Below are 8,025 nucleotides of genomic sequence, written 5' to 3' on the forward strand. Positions count from 1 at the left end.
GAGCTGGAAACAAATTAAATGACTGACAGCCGGCACATTCTGGGCCAAATAAAACACCACTGATTGTGTTGGGAGTCACTGATGGAGAGGCGAGGGTCGTGTTCTTTTTGTTTCTGTTTGTGTCTTCTCGAGCAACTGCTTACATGTCTCACTTCAACTTGTGTCCCCCACCACCTCCCTTTTTGTTGTTTTAGATCTACGAATTGGGTAGGCAGCCTACTTCCCGTGGTCTGTATAAGACTGCCTGATGACCACCCTGTCATACAATTGGACCTGAACCTCTCTCTGTCTTTGTTACAGTGAATCATAATATCCTTCTGCACCGGCTCCTGTCCATTGTTGGACACTCTGGCACACTTCTTAACTCATTCTATCCCAATGACATATTTGTCATTTCACAATGGGTCTGAAAAAGTCTGGTACTGAATGAGTTAAGTGGCTCCAGTCATACCTCACAGGTAGAGCTGTGCGTGTCCCCATAATGAACTCAAGATCTCTGCCTCACATCGCTAGGAGGTACTTAGAAAGCCCTTGGGGAATCTCTTTACCCAGGTAAATCTGTATAATGGAAACAAAGGGCCAAATCAAGCTATCAGCGTAAATTGGAAAGTTATTCATAAGGTTCCTGCAGTGGAAAAGGGGCTATTGTTGTCTGTGGGGTACCACTAGGGTCCGTCCTTGAGCCAGTCCTCTTCATCCTCTATACGCTTTCACTATGTCAGGTCATCAGAAAACAGTGTCTACTACCGCTCTTACACTGACGACACTCAGCTGCACTTGGAAGTGGACCCCTCATCTCCTTAAACCATAACATCAGGTTTCTATGCCTGCCTAGAGGAAATGAAAACATGGATGACAAACAATTACCTCCAGTTAAACAACGCCAAAACAAAAGTTATTCAATTTGGTACTCCACCTCAAACTCAGTCGTCTCTATTATGTACATTCTGTTTTCTTCAAATGTGACTCATTTTTCCTTTGGAACCCACATCTGCCATCTCACAGTTTCCTTTCTCTAATTAGCTTTATAATACCCTTTCCTAACCATGCTCTTCCGATTGTTTTTGCCTTTTCTAAACCTATCCAGACAAGTTAACTACTAGTAAAATTACTCCGTGAGGATGCCTGGCAAAGAAGCAGTAAGATGTTTGTAAATGGATTCTGTCAACTGTCATTTTTTTGGCATTGCTGCGTTACTTTTGCATAAGCTTAAGCACAATTGTTTTGTTGTTGTTGTTGTTGTGTGTAAATAATACCATTGCTCATATTTGAATGTGTGGACAAACCTTAAAAGTTCAATTTCTGCTTTCTTGGTTATCATGACCGTTTGCCCCTTTTATAGTGGTATCACAAAAAGTCCCCAAAAAGCCCAAACATACTGGTGGGGTGAATCCTTTTGATTCTCTCTGAGCATTTTCTAATTTTTCTTATGAGTTCCCTCCTCTCTTGGCTGACTAATTAGATACAAAAGATAGCAATTTAATGACCAAATATGGTTACTATGGCGTCCGCTGTGGACCAAGTCTAGTTCATGGCTATATGTTGGTCCTTTATTCTTCTCCCTGCCATACTACCAAAGCGGAGGAGTTTAATGTCTGCTGTTGAGTAGGCGTCTTGGTTCAGTATCATCCTCCAGGGGCGAGGGTCAAAGGTCTTCCAAGAATTACGCCTTTCTACTTTATTTTTTTGCAGCCCACGCAAGTATCAACCATCCTGTAAAAGTTTATTCTCACCACCACCGCCAAGCTGGAGGGATGAATTAAAAGCGAGGCTCAGTTATCACAGGCCCCACGGGAAGCAATAGTTTCTCACTTAACGGTCACTGAGGTCGGGTGTAAAGTGTGGCTTTTAGTGTTTATTTGTCTGCATACACCTTGCAAAATTGAGTGTAAAATCTTGTTTGTGAGGCATTAAGGGACTGCCACACTTTAAAACCTACTTAAACTTGCAATGTAGAAGTTGAAAAGCCAAACAAATGACACTTTTTTGGGCGGGTCGGGGGGACTACATTGTTGTATATAGGGAATACTTAAAAAAACAGCATGGTGTGCTAATGGTTAGCACATCCGCCTCTAATTATATCACTTATGTTTACTGTACTTATTTTTTCACATAAATCCTTTCTGTACTCCTCCTTCAGCATGTCAGTCTTTTTACATGTGTAAATGTGTGTGTGGGTCCTCTCTATGCCCTCAAAAAAAAAAAAGAACATATGGTGAGTCAGTGTGTAGGAGTCGTCGAGTGCCACCATGCATCAGTGTGGGATGGAAGAGATGAAGAGATGGCTGTCGGAGAGGTGGCTGTGCACCACCAATAGGTGGCACTCTACACTCTTGTGACCCAGACTGAGAGAGGACAGTAAATGCATGCATCTATTCCATGTTCAAAACAAACAGGAAGTTAGAGTTAAAGTGCATTGCACAATAGGTTGAATGAATTTAACCAATGAAGTTCTTAATTTACCATACAGCATTTGTGTTTACGTGTAGTTGCATGCATACAGCATTGTATTGGACTAACAGTATTATATTTGTTACTTAAGAATCAATCACCATAGGCTGTAGTGGTACTGCAGTGCCGCTATTTTTTCTAAAGTTTTGCAAATGTATTAATTATACTGCACGTCAATATCATTAACTTATTTTTATTTTTGAACTATAACTGAGACTTGATGACTTGTGCACCACCATATGGGGCTAGATAATGTGTAGTCTTTAATTAATTGGGATTCTGTCATGACTCAGAAGCTAGAAAGAGAAAACAAATAACAGTAAATCCCAGATATTCATGGAGGATGCTGACCGAGCCCAACTGTGAATAGCGGAAAACAGTCAGTAATTGATGTCCCATTAAAGAGGTTTATAATTGCCCACTACTAGTATAAAGTTTAAATGAGGACTATACAAAATACATGCATATGTGCAAAATATGTGCTCTTAATATATTTCATTTTGATAACACATTAATTCAATGCATGTATGAAAGATCCACTGTCCTAACCCAACAACAAACTGTTTTAAGCAAACAACAAAATAACCAGAGACTGTATTTATTTTTCCAGCGCAAAGGGCTCTCGTATGAAATTGACCATTAAAGGGCGGCACCAAAATGTTGAACAAAAAAACAATAAGTGCAAGAACTTATTTTGTCAATTTTTGCTAAAAAAAAATCAACTCACTCCAAATGTTAATATTATTGTGGTACTGTTGTCCTACATATCATTCCAAATCCACAAAAAAATATGAGGCCTACTCATCATTGTAGTATAGGCCAATATAAGATCGAATGTAAGCGCAGCTAAAACATGTATGCCATCTAGTTGTGATTGACGATATTACAACTTAGAATTACAGTCAACCCTACATATTCATAGTTTGGCACCCGCGGATTCGCTTATTTTTCCCTTTTTTTTTTCCAATATTTAAAAAATATTTCTTAATATCTTTCGTAGAAAAAGTATATTAAACATTTAACAGCGTTTTTTTTTGAAGAATTTTTGTAAAAAACAAAAATTCCCCACAATTTTTTTTTTTTTAATTAATCAAGGAGTATGGTTCAGTTTGTTCAATTTGTGCCCGCGTGGTGTGTGGCAGGCCTTGGCTAGCAGGCTCCAGACAGGACTCTACCGTTTGCATTCTGAGAAAGGAGGAGACCTCATCCATATTTTCATCACATTTTTGTTGATTCCCGCTTGGTTTGAGTTACTGTTTTTTGTCTTTAACACTTGGCAATGACTGAGCTCCCCATAAGAACAGAAATTCTTAACACTACTGCAGCAATTTTCTCTGTCATTCCTCCAGTTTTTGTACAAAGTGGGACAGCAAAAATAATGTTGACTTTATTGAACATTCTTGTGGGGGAAACGTTTGTTCAACAGGGACCACAAATTGTTTTGCCAATACTGTGGGGAAAAATGGAGCTGCCTGAAGGACAAACGCTTGTGGTGACTCAATAAAAAACAGTTACAATGCAGTTATTGAAGTGCAGCTCATCAAGCAGGGTTCCATTGTTTTAATTCAAATATTGCAATTACCTAGATACCCATTAGGGCAGAATGTTCGTAGTGTCCACGATTTCTAGGAAAATTAAAGTGACAAAATCTATATAATAATTGTGACAGCGCAGACAGAAATAGTTGATTAAAAAACATGTGCCAGAATGTAAATGTCTTTGGGGGTATTGCTCTCTACAACGGAGTTTTCAACTTTTCATATTGAAAAAATCCTAACAAGCACAAAAAGGTCTGGAGATCATGCAAGTGTGATTGTCCCGGAGGTGCGGTCAGAGAGCACATCCAATATTCCTACAAATAAATAAGTAAAAACGCACGCACACACACACACGCACACAAATAAAAATTTTACAGTGCACACACTCCTGCCTTCTGATAGTTTTTCCAAAATTTTATTTTGCTGGCGATGAGAGGTCACTGTGTCCACAGAGAAGCATTAAAGGGCCAATTTCATGCTATTTTATCATAGTGCCTCTTTGCTTGTCGGGCATCCCGGTGGCTGCTCAGAGAAAGTGGGCGTGTGCTTAGTCTGCAGGAGTGGTTGGGGGGTGGCTTACTCAATCTTACACGTATAAGATTGAGGACCCAATCATTTTCTTGGATTGGGCGGAGCTGGTGCTTAGAGAGCAGGAATGAGTACGAATGCTCAGAGATGGGAGAATGGAGGAAAACAACACTTTGGAGTGTTTGTGGTAAGGAATTAGCATTTTACTATGCATTTAAGCTCCAAAAGTTGATTTTGCATCATCTAATACTGGCCCTTTTAGAGGACAAGCAGCCCTATTTACTTTGGTGGAAGAGTAAAATGCTTTTAGGAACATTAATGTATACTTAGCATTGGTTGTTTTTAAATGTCAGACCTGTTAGACATAATGACAGGCGATGGGCAAAGACATGGAGGTTGCACTGCATATTGCATTTTTTTTTTTCTGTGTATGTTTCAAACGCAACGTTTTCACCATGCATCATGATACAGCTCCACATTGTATCAAACCAACGTTTTTAAATGAAGTGAGTAACAAATAAAGACATTTAAAAACTCATTATCAAAATGTACAATTAAAATAGAAATAATCTCAAGAACCGACTCATCAAATAAAAGAACTAGCACATACTCTGATCTACACAGTAGACATCATACATTCATCCTTTAAATCAATCATCATTTAAATTCATCAATTTAAAAAAAATATTGAATAGGATGATGATGATTATTATTGTTGTTAGTACTAGCAGTAATACTAACAGTAATAGTAGAGCTCTATATTTTTAAGTAATTAATAAAGCATATATGTAAGGATTTCTATAAAGTTATTAATGACCACCACGCATACTGTATGTGCAAATCTTTTGGGACATGGTTGTAAGGAGGTTGGTTGTCATTTGAAAAGGTGCCTATGTTAATAGGAGACACTTTTAATGAGGGAAAAAAAAGATACAGGATGATGGATGTGCTTAGGCAACGCACATTTACACAACACAACACGTTACCGCTTAGCCGTAAACTGCATAATCCACACAAGTGGATTACTAATGAACGTGTTTTGGCATTATGGATAATTGATGATTCTGGGTTATGGTTTCTATTTTTCGCTCGTCCTTAAATGAGAACAAGAAGCCAGAAGCTGTCTTTTTAATTAAGTGCTGGTGAACACTTTTTACTTCATGGGGGGAAAAAAAATGTGATAATTAGAACATTTTTCAAGAGGAATGACAATCATCATTTTCTCAAGTGTACATATGCTGTTGCTTAGATACAAAGAAGCCTTAGTGTATGAACAGTAATGTGCTCTTTTTTTAAGACATAATTTATACAATTCTTTATTATCATACACTTCCAGTCCCCAAATAGGACTGCATGAATCCACCGTGGCTTCGTTTTGATTAGTTTCTGCAACGTTACAACATGTATTATCATCCACAGTTGTTGTTAGACAGCGTATAAAGCACATCCGCAAATGTTCCGAGTTTGTCTTAAATGCATGCATCATCAGGTAGAAATAAATATACAGATTGAAAAATCCTGCCATGCTCGTTATCACGGGTCCAGTGTAAAAAGTTCCAAACTGCCTTACTTTTCAATCCGCTTCAGTATGTGGAGGGCGGGGCGAGATGCGCTGCTGTCCCTTTCGCGTTCCATTAGCTTGAATTCATTTTGAGGAAAACAACAAAAGTGTATACGAAAAAACAACCATGAAATGGATGGTTCAAAGCCATATTTCTTGTTTACAACTTGAGCTTACACTTCATGATTTTCACAGTCTAAGACTAAAAACTCAAAGTCAGAAGGAAGTTTTAGACTTTTACTGGAATCACATCCTTCGTCTTGATCGTATAGTGGAAGATGGATCAGTCTTTTCCTAGTCAAACTTGTGTGATATGATCACAAGTCTTTCATCGTTTACTGTGACGTGAAACAAGCAAAAATCAATAGATGAGCTCTAACAAAACTGCAAACAGGAAATTCTACCTAGAGCATGATGGGGAGAAAATGGCATCGTGGGGGAAAATGCCAAAACAATCTAGTTTTTAGTCTTGTAAACAGCGACCCTGCAAAATTTACAGTCTTTGTAAAATCTCAGTCTGAGACTAGGCTGTGACTAAAATCTCGATAACTTGTCTTTAAATGTGAGCAGGTGTGAGATGAACGTTTTTCCAAAGGTCTTTTCCAAATCTTCTCAGTCTTCTGATGTACAAGTAGAGGCCAGTAAAACTATCAGTTTTCAGTCTGGAACTGTGAAAATTATAAGTCCAGCATTGGACCCAACCAGTTCCACGCTGTAGTCGTGGTTGAAACTTTTCACTGCGTTGTGTTCTGTTGTTGGTTTTTAGCCAATTGATTTATTCAGTCCGATTTTTGTGACCTTAATTCAGAATAGTAACTTTTATTATGACTTAATTTATTCCTTGAAACCGGTGATTTGCCAGCTTTTCTACCAGTTTAATAATGTATTACACCAGTGAATGATGACCTTATCACACACCCCTTGAAAGTGCTTCATAAAAATAAATATCTTATTTTAAGGCAAAAATAATTTATTCTATAAATCCATCCATTATATCACTTATCAATAATCCATCCATCCATCATCGATACCATTTATCCTCACAAGGGTCGCGGGGCGTGCTGGAGCCTATCCCAGCTGTCTTGGGGCAGTAGGCGGGGGACACCCTGAACTGGTTGCCAGCCAATCGCAGGGCACACAGAGACAAACATCCGCACTCACAATCACACCTAGGAGCAATTTAGAGAGTCCAATCAACTTATCATGCATGTTTTTGGAATGCGGGAGGAAACCGGAGTACCCGGAGAAAACCCACGCAGGCACGGCGAGAACATGCAAACTCCACACAGGGAGGCCGGAGCCGGGATCGAACCCACGACCTCTGAACTGTGAGGCGGATGTGCTAACCAGTCGACCACCGTAAAAAAAAAAAAAATATATATATATATATATATATATATATATATATATATATATATATATATATATATATATATAAAATTATTATTATTATTATTTTTTTTTTTTTGTGATTAGCCAAACCAAATTAAATCACATTTTAAAAATGTTTCATCCTTGAATTGTATCGCACCCCACCTTTCAGGATACAGCTCGAATAATATTTTATGAGTTGGACTAAGTTGGATAGCCTGGACTTTGGAGAGCTTTTACATGTGGTTGCATATTGATAAACATGACAACAGCTATAGCCGTACCATATTGAATCGTAATCCTACTGACTCGAACCGAATCATTACATTCTAAAATCATTACATCCTTGAATCATATCATTCAACTATATTGAGAATCGTGTCTTTTGACTTTGTATATGTTTATATGTGTTTGTGTGTGTATATGCGTGTGTGTGTATATATATATATATATATATATATATATATATATATATATATATATATATATATATATATATATATATATCAAATCAGCATTCATTTGTATTAGTTAGGGTTGATTATTAAACTCCCTGCCTTACAGTAAGTGCCCTAT

The 8,025-nt window shown here is 37.9% G+C and overlaps 1 protein-coding gene across 1 annotated transcript in view; it reads left to right on the plus strand.

Moving 5' to 3' along the window:
• gabrb2b (gamma-aminobutyric acid type A receptor subunit beta2b) overlaps positions 1–8,025 on the plus strand; it is a 340,043-nt gene that overhangs the window by 246,807 nt on the left and 85,211 nt on the right. The window lies entirely within an intron of this gene.

The sequence above is a fragment of the Filicampus tigris genome, chromosome 17 (assembly GCF_054856515.1).
Source record: "Filicampus tigris isolate MCC_2025a chromosome 17, RoL_Ftig_1.0, whole genome shotgun sequence".
Taxonomy (NCBI): Eukaryota; Metazoa; Chordata; class Actinopteri; order Syngnathiformes; family Syngnathidae; genus Filicampus; species Filicampus tigris.